This window comes from Microplitis demolitor, chromosome 10 (assembly GCF_026212275.2).
Source record: "Microplitis demolitor isolate Queensland-Clemson2020A chromosome 10, iyMicDemo2.1a, whole genome shotgun sequence".
NCBI classification, from domain to species: Eukaryota; Metazoa; Arthropoda; class Insecta; order Hymenoptera; family Braconidae; genus Microplitis; species Microplitis demolitor.
The window spans coordinates 15,359,394-15,371,195 of record NC_068554.1 but is presented as its reverse complement, the minus strand read 5'-3'; positions in this window follow the sequence as shown (position 1 = coordinate 15,371,195).

Here is an 11,802-nt window from a genome sequence, read left to right as displayed (position 1 = left end):
GTGTTCGAAGACTTATACACGCGGTGGATCGAGTGCGTTCCAGTTCGAGCGGCAAACGGGAAAACTATTGCTGAAAGTTTTCGACAGTTCGTTATTAACCGTTGGGGCGTACCGCGCGTGTTCTGGACAGATAATGGCCGCGAATATTTGAATCGAGACGTTGTTGAGCTCATTCAAGAGTGTGGTATTCAGCATACTACCACACCACCGTATCATGCCCAAGCTAACCCGGTTGAAAGGGTCAACCGTAATTTAAAAACAATGATCATGAGTTACTTGGGTGATGATCATCGCGACTGGGATGTAAATATTCACGAATTCCAGTTCGCGTATAATACTGCGGTACATGAGTCACTCGGTGTGAGTCCCGCGTATTTGAACTTAGGCCGTGATCCATGTCCTATTCGCAACTGTCGAGTTGCAAACGACAATAATATTGCTGTCGAGGATAAGGTTGACCGCAGTGGTTGGATTCAACGCATGGATCGTATGGTAGAATTACGCGATATTGTCAATCAGCGTATTCGACGATCCTCCGAACGATACGCAGCTTATTATAATAACAAACGGCGTAGTATTTTGTTTGAAGTAGGTGATCAGGTATATAAACCTACTCACGTCTTATCGAAAAAGAGTGAGCAGGTCGTGGGTAAGCTAGCACCGCGCTATGCGGGCCCATTTGTCATCTCGAAGGTGGTCACTCCAGTTATCGTTGAAATGGAGACCCCCGAGGGCAAATATATTGGTCGTAGTCACGTTAAATTTCTAAAATTAGTTAAAAGAGCTGAAAATGTCCGCCAGAGGCAAGTTGACATAATCGCATGGCTGGATGCTCTATCTATCACTACTACTTGATCTACCTGTGCTTGTCTATGATCACTATCTCTATCTATCACGGCTAATTGACTACTATTCTTATCTATGCCTAACTATCACTATTACTACTATTCTGTCTACCACTATACTGTCGCTGACTATTACGGATCTATTGCTACCTACAACTATCGCTATCGTCTGGCTATGATATATGGTCACCCCAGAGGAATTGGTGTACTAATTAAAGCGTTTATTTAGGAATGGCGTTGAACAAAAGCCAGATGATGCGGTACATGGAGACATACCATGACCAAAGTGGGATTGGTATGATACCCCGGGGGTCAGAAACGTGGAAGGCCCACATGGCGCTCTTGGTGGGCGTGAAGATTCGGGCTCTGAAGAAACAGGGGGTGCGTAGATCTAACCTACCGCCAGGTTGCGCGCGATGCGGCCAGTTAGGACATGGGGCCAAGGACTGCATCAATCAACCCAAGGAGGATCGTCCTTTTTGTAAGGAATGCCTCACCTTTTACTCTGGTGAATGCTCTGGAGCCCGTGGTCGGCTACAGCTCGCTGTTCGTGACCGATGTATGGTCTGCAGCCGAAACCTGCGTGGGGGCCGGTGTCCCGATGGACACGGGAACTTGGGAGACCAGTTGAGCGAGTTGCCATGGTTGGGTTGGCTCACGGGCGACGACCGACTACGCCGAGTCTACTGTCTGGACCAGGTGGGTCCCAGCGAACCAAAAATGGCGGGTCTCGAGGCGGCTTAGGACATCAGGCAGATGAGCTCCTAGGACAATGACTGCTGTTTTCCTAATATCCTATTTATTACGTACTTAATATTTATTTTTTTTCATTTATAATAACTTTTAATATTTAATAACCGTTGTAAGACGCCCGGTGCTATAGCCACCCAGGAGTTTTTGTTTCTGGAAAATAAAGACGGCGCAACCCACTAATTACCGAGTGCTTTATTTGTAGCAAAGTTCGACACTCTTACCTTTCCTTTCACCCATGGTCCGAGCAAGTTGGTAAGTGACAGGTTGGTCAGCAATTTGTTGAGTTATTTTTTTGGTTAACATTGATTTTCTTTTGATTTTGATTATTTTATTTTTATACCCGGTACAAAAGATCCAGATATAAGTATTGGATTTAAGGCTTTCAGGTGATTGTGCCGGCGAAATGGAACGCAGAGTCTCGCCCGCATTTTTCGGGGCAAAACACGGCCTGGTGGGGGGGTGTCACGTAACGATTCAAATTATTTGACTTTATTTAGTTTTAAGTTAATTATTTTAATTACAAATTTGAATTTGAATCGTTGCGCGGGCATTCCGCCATTTCGCCGATGAGATGGCAGTCCGTACACGGTGCTCGCGCATGCGCGAAGGGTATGAGAGAGCACATGTGTGATTTAATTTATTTTTATTTTTATAATTTATGATTTAAGCACAAACGCGTGACTTTTGTTTGTTTTAATTATGTATGTATAATTTTGAATTAATTGGGATGCATAATCCAGCATTATATTATGCCCCAAAAATTGACAACACATTACTTTATTTAAACTTGTCATCCAACTGATGACGTGAATGGATGTTTATTAGTTGCGTTGCTATTATTTAATTTATTATCCGATGTGGAGGAGATAGAGTAATATTTCATATATCTTATTGATTAACTATGTATCATTCAGTGGTCTGAGGATTTACGTTTATATTTTATATTTATTTAATTTAATTGAGGCCCAGGGCTGACAAATGTAATTGTAATAAAATTAAGGGGACAGTAGTGTCATGTATGCGACGACCAACAGGTGGAGGTTAAGATAATTAGTTAGAAAGATACGGACAAGCGTTGTGTACGGACGTGATTTTTTTTGTTGTACTAAAATTTCTATTTTTTTGTTTAAAATAAGTAAAGTTCACTGGGTGAATTAAGTTGAATACTAAATATTATTATTTCATCATTATAATATTGATTATTATTTCTTTTGCTGATTATTGCTGATTTCGAGTAAGTACTTTGTATTTATTTCGCTGGATAATACACTATCACGTGCTAGCCTCCCCCGGTAGTTGTTGGTCGCCGCGGAGAAAATTGTTTATTTGTAGTTATTATTTATTTACTGAATGATACTTGATAGAATTATTATTAATTATCATTAAATATTATTTGATAGGTTATTGAAAATATTTGGCGGTTAAATATATATATATTAAAAAGCGTACGCAACGTCGTAAAACGTTGCCGGTATATATATATATATATATATATATAGATATACATATTGGTGGTGTATATATCTATACGATACACGCATTACTTATAAATTCCTCAGACACTGATGTCAGCACTCGGATGAAAAATTCCCGAGTTAACATACTTATTATTTTTCTATTTTACTTAGAATATTTGTATAAGATTATCAATTATTACTTACGTTTATTATTATTTGGCGTAATTGAATAGCATTGTATTATTTTATTTTGATTATCTGGTACCCCAGCGGTCAATAATATTATTGAATTTTTATTATAAATTATTTAAAAGAGAAAAATTTATTATTTTGAGTATGAGTGAGGAAAAGTTCCGTGTCTTTCTCTCTCTCAAGCGTGTTGAGAGATAAAACAAAGTAAGATTATTAGTATCATTTTATTTATTTGTATGAAACAAATTTAAGTAAAATAATTGGTTTTTTTTTCTATTGAATAATAAAATTAACAGTGTTAAGTAAATCATATTATAATTATTTTGGATTGAATTTATGTGATATTATTTGTTTTTTTTATAACCACCGAGTGTTATTATTGTGGTTGATTTAACATAAACTATTGATTGTAAAACATTATTGATTATATTGCTTATTGTTTAAAATTAAAACACGGAAACCAACAGCTGTCGGGGAAAATTCAATATTTATTTTCCTGGATCTTTTCCCTATTGCTTTATTTAATTCTTCCGGTTTATTTATTATTTGTAATATAATTATTTATTATATATTTACTATTTTTCTTTTTTTTTCTTCCTTATTAATATTCATTTTATTTAATTTTCCTCAATTGTTTGTCCGCTTTGTCGTGTGTCACTTGCTCGGATTTCCCTTGCAGATTTTCCCCCTGAATTAGATTTTGTCCGTTTTGGGATAAACGGTCTGGCGCCTGCGTGCACTAACCCAGCCTGAGGAGCTGGTTCAGGCACTCCAAAAGTTCATTATTTATAATTTCATTATTGTTTACAACTTATTATTTATTTTAATTTGGAGGAAACATTTAAAATCATTTATTTATTATTACTTATTATTTTTATTTTCACACGTGGGTGACCGCATACGGTTTACCGGTTAATCTGCGTCTCCGTCGCGGAAATTAATTAAGGTTAACGTTATAAACTTCTTATTTTTTTTTAGTTTGCCAAAAGAAGGAATTATTGTCACGCTATTAGTAGCTATACCGCTATTGGTCTCTTTACCCTATAAACAATAACATAATTGAATACAATACAAATAATAGAATCAATCATTTATAATGTCTTTAATTTTCTAAAGTACATTAATATCTAAACAAATATATACAATAAACGTAATTTTCCAAGTGTGTGATTCATCACAGTGGTCAACACGTCAGCCTCCGAATCAGAAGGTCTTGGGTTCGAGCCCATAACTCAGCACGGTTTTTTTTTTCATAACAGTTATTGGTTATATATAAATCATTATATAAAATTATATATAATTATATATGGCCAAAACTCATATATAATTTTATATAGTGATTTATATATAATTTTATATAATTACATATAATTTTTTTTCCCGGGATAGCACCCATAGCAGTAAACGTGAGTCCACATCTCATTTTCATTAAAAAAATAAGCAACTGATCTTCCAGAGATATTTTCATCCTGTTGTCAATTTTTCTTTTCGACATTATTTTCAATAATAATTGAAATGTTCCAAGTTTGACATCTGCAAGATCATTAAGTTCTGAAGCGCCTTTTTATAGAAGAGTATCCATGAAATCCAGGTCTATTCGTTATCGTATTATCTTTATTAATGTCAGTATTATTAATAGTATTTAATTTAATAACAGTTTCAGAGTTTGGAATTCTTTTTTGCTCAGGTTTCTTTGTCATTCGTGGACGATACATTTGAAGTTCGACATCACAAGAAGTAGAAGTATAATATTAACACACAAATGACTCACTACCTTTTCTGTCAGCAACATCATTATCATCATCATCACTCAGAAAGTAAACTTGAATTTCTGCATCAACAGAATTAGTATTTTCCATACTTGTAAGATTGTCAATACTTTCATTAATGGCTGTAGAACTCGTAGGAGAATTTTCTCTTTTTAGGCTTTTCCAGACTGTAAGAGTTACTTTCCTTATTTAGTGTCCGCTTCAACCTTCTTTGAAATCTAAATTTTACATCAACAGAAAATAAATAAATTTTTAAAAATTACATGAACACACAACTATTTATACCAATCATGCCTATCAACGGCAGTTTTTGCGTTAGTTTTTATTTTTCGTGTCGTATCAAAAATTGTCGGATTATAACTAGGGCTTTCAGGATGTTCTGACTTTTTATCACCAATAAAATGCATTCGGCTGTGATGACGTGGTACTCAAGGTGATCCATCTGACTTTCAATAATTATTAAGTAATTGAACATTTTATGAATAAACTTGAGATAATAGATTTAATATTCAACTACATTGAAAAAAAAAAAATTTTGTGGATTAATAACCATACTTACTCCTTTTTTTGCAATGCATCTAACCAAATTTGACGTCTAATTACTTTGAATGGGAACAGTAGATTATTCGTGGGAAAAGAATAAAATTCATAACTTGAATTAACGGAAGTATTCTTGCAATTAATAACAGAAGATTTAAAAAAAATCAGTCTGTCGGTTGACCCTGCGGGCCAGCCCCGAAACTTCCGGCTGTTTTCGACCTCAAAGAGCTCGAAAACATTAGTGTAGATATATTTTCGAGCTCTTCGAGCTCGAAAATGCTATCACATGCAATTGTTTTTTTTATGATCTTTTCAAGCTCTAACAAGCTACCTGTTATGCTGAAGTTTGAAAATTTAAGAATCGAAAATCATCAATGAAGCGGTTTTTAAAATTTTGTTCCTGATTTCGTTCAGTAAAATAAGTGTATTGAGGCAGAAATCAATGTCGGCGATCAAAATCAAGATTTAAATAAATTTTGACTCATGTAAGAAACAATAAAATATGAAATATCCGATAAAAATATTAAAAACTACGTTTTATCGATTTTTTTGTTGATAATATGATTTAAACTAAAAACCAAGTTCGATGACATTATATAATCGAAAGAAACCATAAAAAAGATGAGGTGGTATGATATCAGGCACATTTTAGTACGCCATATTCTGATTTATTCGGAAAAAATAACATAAAATGTTATTTTTTTAACTTTTCAACGCCGATATCTTTTGAACTAATCAATCGATTTTGATAGATGACGTGGCCATCGGCGCGTTTTATTGAGTTCTAGAGCTGATTAAAATTTGAAATCGGTCGCGTCAGTCGTTTCGAAAATATTTAGAAAAAACCGTTTTTCAGCATTTCTTTCTCCCGCGATAACTCTCGAACGAATTATCCGATTTTGACGTTTGAGAAGGCACTCGACGCGTTTTATTGAGTACTAGAGCTGATTAGATTTTGAAGTCGATCGTATAAGTCGTTTTTGAGAAATCAATAAAAAACTAAAAAAAAATTATTTTTTTTTCGTAATTCGCCAATATTTTCGAGTCTATTCGATCAAATCTGAAATTTTCAGGAAAGTTGAAGGCCAACAAGCTCTTTCGATTGCCACCTCAACCATCCAAATCGATTCATTAGTTCAAAAGTTACAAAGAGTTTACATACATATATACACACACACACACACACACACATACATACACACACTCGGACATCATTCTGAAAATAGTCAGAATAGCTTCCTAGGACCTCAAAACGTCGACATCTGATGAAAACTCGATTTTCGAAAATCGGGGTGAAAACAATAACTTCCCGAAATTTTCGAAAATCGTCGATTTTCTTAGCGGGAAGTTAAAAAAGCCTTTTTTGATTCTATGATTTACAGGTCAACAATCGTACTTTTTTTTATAAAACAAATCACTCATATTTGTATGTAACAGCATGAGAAACTGTCAAAATATTCGTCATACAGTGCGTAAAAGCGCCGCCGCTGGCGCTGGCCTCGATAGCCTCGGAATGAATAGCTGTAGCACTTTAAAAAAAAAAACAATTAAAATTCGGTGAAATTAGAGATTTCAAGTAACAAAATGCTTTTTTTTAAATTTCAATACGATTATTGTCCACGATGTTACAGTCTTGCAAACATCACTAAAAAATATTTAAAATTTTTCTGTTCTTTAATTTATGGTATGGGTGTATATAAAATTTCATAAATTTCTTTGGAATTCTACAAATTTTGTCGTACAGTCTTATAAAATTGTAAAATATTTAAAATAATTTTATGAAATCCTGTAAAACTTTGTGAAATTTTGTAAAATTCTATGAAAATTTGCTGTCACATCTTATAAAATTTTATAAAAACATTTTTTCTCAGGTATCGTATGTATACATTTATGTATACGATACGGGTATACTAGAGGGTGGCGCAAAAAAACCGACTTTTTTTTTTTTTTTTCGAGATCGCATGAAAATTTGTTCATTTACGATGTTTTAAGAAGCCTCTCCAAAAATCAGCTCGATAAAAAATTTTCAAGAGGTCGCTAACGAATTTTGAAAATATCAAAAATGGTCGAAATTCGAATTTTTATTTCAAAATTTTTTCTTTCTCGTGGCAGCAATAGTTTATGTTCGTAAAATCATGACTATGCTGAAAATTTGAGCTCAAAATTAAAATATTTAAACGGCGCTCAAGAATTTCGAATATTAACTGATAATATGTAACTGATAGTTTAAATTCGTTGTTGTATTTTTTTTTAACTCAATTATTGTCATTTCAGTAAAATATAACTTTTGCATAATCAAAAATATACAGGACAGTCTTAAACAATAAAATTTGGTAAGTTTTAAATAAGCGAAAAAACCTACAAATTGAATTAAAAAATAAAAAAGTATGTCAATAACTTATTATTTTCATTTCTCGGGTTATATTTTTATTCATTGTCATGCTAATTGATGGTGAAAAAATCGAGAAGCTTTATTTTTAATATTAAAAGTTCGCTCGAAAACGTCCAAAAGACAGCACTCGGAAACATTCAAAATTCTTGAGCGAGGTTCAAATATTTAAATTTTGGGCTTAAATTTTCAGCGTAGTCATGATTTCACAAATATAAACTATTGCTGCCATGAGAAAAAAAATTTTGAAATAAAAAATTTGAATTTCGATATTTTTGATATTTTCAAGATTTGTGAGCGACCTCTTAAAAATTTTTTATTGAGCTGATTTTTGGATAGGCTTCTTAAAACATCGTAAACCAACAAATTTTCAGAAAAGACTCGAAAAAAAACTATAGTCGATTTTTTGCGCCACCCTAATATATTCCCATATACACATATACCCGTGAAAAATGAAACATATATGGTCATAGATGGCCGTATATAGTTCATACACGGAGCATATATGGCCATACATGGTTTTGTATGACTATGTATGCTCGTGATTAATTAAACATATACGGCCTATAAAGTTCATATATGAAGCATATATGGTCATGCATAGACATACCAACTTTTTAATAGCTATGCATGGCCATATATGAATCATATAAGGCCATAGATGGTCATACATGGTTTGTATGACTATATATGCCCGTAATTAATCAAACATATATGGCCATATTTAGCCGTTTATAGTCCATGTATAGCATTATGGCCATACATAGAAATGTATGACTCTATACGACCATGTATGCCCGTGATTAATTAAAAATATAAGGCCGTACATAGTCCAGGTATGGGCATGTATGGCCATACTTAGTTGTAGTGATGAGTACCATCCTGGACAGCAGTGGATACAGTCTAGATAGCATACAGTACTGTCTGAAAATTTTTATCTTACAGAAAGTACTCAGCAACATTCCAGAGAGTTGCCATTACTATATTGGTTTTTCCTTGTATAATATACATTTCTTAAAATGGGAATCTGTTAAACAATATTGAATATAATTTTAACTATATGTTAACCTGTGAGAATGAAACATACATGGCCATGCATGGCCGTATATAGTTCATACATAGGCATATATGGATTATATATAGATCATATATGGGCATATATGGCCAAACATAGTTATGTTTGACTATATATGATCATGTATGCTCATAATAAATGAATTATATATGGCCATATAAAGCCATGTATAGTTCATACGGGGGTATGAAAATGAAAAAGTAGATTATGTTGACGTAATGCAATTTAGTTGTCCAAATCAATTTTAGTTTAACAGAATTTAACCAATCCAATGTGATTGTCCGAAGAGAAATTTCTTCTCAGTGTAGTTTTATTTTGAAAAACTTCACTTTAGTAAATATTTATCTGAAGTATTAAAATGTTAAAAAAAACTTTAATCGTTTTCTTAAAAGTACAAGAGCATTCATTATGATCACAATAATTATTTCTCTACAATCAATATTTTCAATAAAACTAAATGGACGTCTCCATTCACTCATTTCTTCATTTCACAAAAAGTACTCCCGACTTAACACTCAATCCCCCCAATTCCGCCCTACTGTCATCTTGTATTTCTTTCACTTCACTGTACTTTCGTTTATTCTAATGGCGATCCGACACCCTCCCAGAGGTAACACGTGTGACCTTATCTTCATCTTCCAACGCATCTAGAAATAAAAGATCATCAAAAAAATATTTCTATGAAAAAAAAAAAAAAAAAAAAAAAACATACGAGCTATCCAGCCTTACCTGGAATGGAAAGGTAGATTTCTTATGCAAGTGCAAAAATTTCATCTGGCAGCCAGAATGGACGGTATATTTTCGAAACTTTTCAGCACCTCCCTGATTTTTCGGTAGCTCGCTCTTAGTTTGAAACGAAAGCGGCCCTTGTTGATTTTTACTAAGGTTGAAGCCAATTTTTGAAGGTCAGTTTTTCAATTTGAAATTCTTCATTCGCGATTTAAATATTGTTAGTATTAATATATATTTATATATAAATATACAAGCAATACTAATTTAATCGCGTATTGCTAAAATGTCAAATTGACAACCTAGCTTTGAGTAGGTGGGGTCAGAAATGACAATATACAAACGTAAAAAAAGGTAATGATGAAAACTTACTCAATTCATCAAAAATTCAAGATTTATAAATTCATTAAAATTATCAAAATTGCCGCAAACAAATATTTAGATATTAGAATGGGTAGAGAATAATGATAGATTAATGAAAAAATAGGTAAATACCAATTGTAATTGATATTTATCTATAATTGATAAGTTTAAATACGAGAGAGGTAAATAGGCATATGATACTGGTATAGAGACACGGTTAACTCGCGCCACCACGTTTACATATACATAATATATACATTGTAAAGAATGTGAAACTGATGTTTTAAAATATTTGAATAACCAGAGAACAAATGCCTTCTTCTCTTGTTATATAGATGCACGACTAGAGTCAGTCAGTCATAAATTGACAGCATAGCAGCATACATCTGTATTTAATAAACTATATCTTTGATTGTCTTTCTTTTACTAGTGTTAATTGTGGTGTTGTTATTTCTAATTTAAGTGTGTTATTATTGTAGTATATAAGTGATATATACTTATACATACATTTATAAACTTTTAAGTGGAAGGTATTTTTCGACTCTACTAGGTAAAATAAGATAAATAGTGGCAAAATTCTTTGATAATTCTATCATGAGAACCTTTGCAATAGTCCGTTTTCTAAAAAAACTTACTTAAAAAAGACAACAGCATAAACAGAGTTTAAATAATTTTACACTAATTTCTTATTTTCCTCTTTCCAGTTTTCACAATCTTACCTTGCGAGGGTTAAAAAAATCAAGGGCAATGACAAATTCACGTCGTGCAGATAATTGGAATAAATAAAAGAATAATAGAGGGATGTCGAGAGCAAAAGAATACGACATTAAAAAAAAAAATATATATATATATTCGCGCAGGGGGGACGTGGGATGAGAAAAAGAAGGTAAGATATACAACCCCTTGACATCTGTAATTAAATGAAAACAAAAAGAAAGTAATCGTACGCTCGACGGGTGTGCGGAGAATGAAATGTCACCGAGCGCTTGAATTGTCTAGATCTTTATTTTTTTCTCTCATTTTCTTTTCTTCACTGTTCAATTCTTTTTTTTACGCTTGTTCATTCACTTCCCTTTCCACTCATCCTGTTTTTCTTACCGATTGCAACCCTGAGTTACATTTCCTCGTCATTATATTAGAGACACAAATAACTAAGAACTAGTATTAGACGTTTCAGTATATTATTATTTTGAACTGATAAAATACTGAATTGAATGCTGATCACCTCCATTACTGACTGTGTTTATTCCCATCTATTTCATTTCAGAAAAGTTATGTTTGATGACGTACATCATTTTTTTAGATGTAAGCTGGGTAATTAATTTTAAGTAAACCTCTGTTTTGAAAACGGATTGAGCTGTGGAGCCAGTCTACTCCTTGAGCTCAACAGCAGCAGGATGACGTGTAGGGTGAACCGTTTCTTAGTTTTTTTTGCAAGCAACTTGATAACAAATATCTGAGTCAACTCGCTTTCAGACTGTAGCAGTGGATTTACGTCGCTCGCATCAAAATTTAGCTCATCTAAGACTCAAAAATTAGTCAGCTGGAAGTTGATGTAAGCTTGACAGCACAATGACTATAACTTCTGTTAAGAAAACTTCTGAATGCAATAATAACCAGATCAAGTTGAACTAATGAAGTCTAGATCAGAGTTGCCTCATTTGTTTCTACGGACTATCATTATATCTGA